Genomic DNA, 3,745 nt, shown 5'->3' on the forward strand with positions numbered 1-3,745 from the left:
AAATATATGTCGATGCATGTCATTGGTATGATAGGTTTGTTGTTGAGCTACAATACACATAGCCTCCCACATATATTTGCATATATGTTTATTCTGTAGTTTTCGAGTGAGATTAGGTGCATTCAACTTGTGTTAGACATGTCTATTATGGCTTCAAAATGAGATTGTACCAATGACATGAATTGACATACATGGGACACGTCTATTCTGGCTCCAAAACGGACCTATCATACCAATGACATGCATCAACATACATGTCCAAGAATAAATATATATGCAAAAACATGTGGCAGGTACCTAATAGCTACATGAAAGAGAAAGTGAGTTAAAATGTTTTGTTTCAAATTGAGCTTCTTTTACATGGTCTTGACCTTGTTTACATGTCATGGTTTGCCTTTTGATGCCAATAGACTCCTAAAAATCAGGTTGTTGATTGGTTGATGCAAACAGACTCCTGAAAATCAGGTTGTTGACTGGTTGATGCAACCATTCCTTGTCTGTGTGTAACCTGCTCTTGTTTAGGAATTGATCTGTTGTTTGCTGACAATTAGGAGTTGATCTGTTGTTTGTTTGATGATAGAAAACATGGTGCCCTTTTTATCTGCGTAACATGGAAAAAGGAAGACTAATGCATGAATGAAAATATTATTGTTTAAGGGCTCCTTGTTGAAGCAGCCTACGTCTATTCTGGCTCATTGTTGAAGGGGAATTTATGGGACTGCAGTTTTTTGTGTCATTCTGTGGCTTGGGGTATGTTTAAATCCACCTCTATAACTCGTATTTTTCCTATTTTGGTTTGGATTTTGTTTAAAATCATCAGGGTTTGCATTGTTTGTTTGTGTTTCTTGTTTGCAGGTATGTGCAAGATCATGGTGTGCCAAAACAGGCCCTTAAGTGGCAATGAAATTTCAGAAAATCAGAGTTATGCAACTTGACATGAAAATTTGAATAAGTTGTGAACATTATTTTTAAAATATGTAAGAAGAGAATATATAGAAAAATGAATGCAGTTTCTAAGCTACTAGTTGTTTTTTGGAAAAAAAAAAATCCTATTTGATGAAAATTTCAAATTTCAATGCAGTGGTACTAAAATTTCAGGAAAAAAATAAGAAGTAGACGTATGTCTGACCACCCTAATCACAATCAAATCATAATATTTATAATATAAGTATTAGACTCATGTTTGGATGTGACACATTTTTATTTTATTTTTAATAAAGTAAATAATTATTTATGAGTTTTTTACTACAGCTTTTCAAAAATTCAGAAACTCCTACATCTGACCACCTTAACTTGGTCAAAACCTTATGAAATTTAATTTTTTTTAATTTTTCCCTATAGTAGACGAAGCATAGGATGTGATGCATGTTTCAGATTCAAAAAATGTTATACCGTTTGAAAGTTATGAGTGTTTTTCAATCAGTATATCAATCAAGAATATTGTCAGAATTCAATTAGAAAATAAATAATAATTATTTATTAAAGTCAAAATAAGACACGCCTTATATTGTTGGAAAGCTAGGAACGTCCTTAAAAAAACATTTTCATTTTATCAATTTTGGCTACAAAAAAGTCGTCAGCCACCAATGTAAAGTCTGGAAAATCAAGGAATACTAAAAAACACGTTTTTTCAGTTGACTTTCCAAGCTTGTCACTTCCAAGCCAAATATCAAAGCATTCCTGAGCCAAAATTTGAAATTTGAAAATTTGACTACAAAAATCGGATATTCAATATAATCAAATATCCGATTTTAATATATAAATTTTTGGCTCCCAAAAATTTTCCCATTGCAGCCTTTTATTTACTAAACTGCCACATTAATGGCGCTGGCAGAAATCCGATATCAGATTTTATTAGTCATATTTTAGAGAGAGAGAGAGAAGGATAGGGAGAGAGGGACAAAGAGAGAGGAGGAGAGAGAGAGAGTGAGAGAGAGAGAGAGATTAGGGGAGAGAGAGAGATGGAGACAGAGAGACAGAGGGAGAGAGATGGGGAGGGGGAAGTGAGAGAGAGAGATAGAGAGAGATTAGGGGAGAGGGATAGAGAGAGATTAGGGGAGAGAGAGAGAGAGAGAGAAGGAGAGAAGGAGAGAGAGAGAGAGAGAGAGAGAGAGAGAGAGAGAGAGATTAGGGGAGAGGGGGAGAGAGAGATTAAGACATCATAGGACATCATGAACCCTTATGACATTAAGACATCATGAACTCTTATGAGATTAGGGGAGACAAAGAGAGAGATTAAGACATCATGAACCCTTATGACCTCTTAGGACACCATATGACCCCTAATGACACCATATTGGGTCGCTTTGGGTCATATTGTGTCCTAAGGGGTCATATTGTGTCCTAAGGGTCTTACGACCTCTTAGGATACAATATGATCCCTAACGACACAATTTGGTGTCTTAAGGGGTCCTATGGTGTCCCAAGACACTATATGGACACCATATGACCCCTAACGACACCATAGGACCCCTTAAAACACCAAATCATCTTATTAGGGGTCATATGGTGTCCTAAAGGGTCGTAGGACACAATATGACCCCTAACAACATGATTTGGTGTCGTTAGGGGTCATATGGTGTCTTTGAACACCATAGGACCCCTTAGGACACAATATTACCCAAAGCGACCCAATATGGTGTCATTAGGGGTCATATGGTATCCTAAGAGCTCATAATGGCTCATGGGACACCATATGACCCCTAACGACATGATTTGGTGTCTTAAGGGGTCCTATGTTGTCCATAGGGGTCATATGGTGTCTTGGGACACCATACGACCCGTTATGACACCATTATGGACACCATATAACCCCTAACAACACCATAGGACCCCTTAAGACACCAAATCATGTCGTTAGGGGTCATATGGTGTCCTAAGGGGTCATAGGCCACAATATGACCCCTTAAGACATAATATGACCCAAAGAGACCCAATATGGTGTCATTAGGGGTCATATGGTGTCCTAAGAGGTCATAAGGGTTCATGGGACACCATATGACCCCTAACGACATGATTTGGTGTCTTAAGGGGTCCTATGGTGTCCCAAGACACCATATGACCCCTATGGACATCATATGACCCCTAACGACACCATAGGAGCCCTTAAGACACCAAATCATCCTCTCTCTCTCTCTCTCCCTCTCTTTCTCCCTCTCTCCCTCTCCTTCTCTCTCTCTCTCTCTCTCCCCTAATCTCTCTCTCTCTCTCTCTCTCTAAAATATGACTAATAAAATTCGATATCCGATTTAATCGGATATCGGATTTCTACCATGTGGCAGTTTACTAAATAAATGGCGGCAACGAGAAATTTTTTGGGACCACAAATTTTGGTACTAAAATCGGATATCCGATTTTAGTACAAAAAACCAGGAAAAAAAGGGTTTGTGTGCCATTTTGTAGATTCCAACGGCCCACAGTCTACATATTCTGTTTTCTATCGAGGATCACGGGTTTTCAGACAACTAGAGACAAATTTGTGGTTTTGGGAGATTCTTAAAGTGAAAACTTACATTATCAATCATGAAGGAGCATGTGTGGAGGGAAATGGGGAGTAGTAGTTGTCAAAAGTCTAAACGCAAAACAAAACTTTCAAATGACCAAATTGAAGTGTATAGAGAAAGAGATAGAGAATGTCATAGGAGGAGAAGACAAGGTATGTTAAATATTGCTAATGTTACTTCAACTAAAGAGGAAATTGAATTTGAAAATGTGCCACAAGTTATTGAAAATGAAAATGTAGATT

Source organism: Cryptomeria japonica, chromosome 9 (assembly GCF_030272615.1).
Source record: "Cryptomeria japonica chromosome 9, Sugi_1.0, whole genome shotgun sequence".
NCBI lineage: Eukaryota > Viridiplantae > Streptophyta > Pinopsida > Cupressales > Cupressaceae > Cryptomeria > Cryptomeria japonica.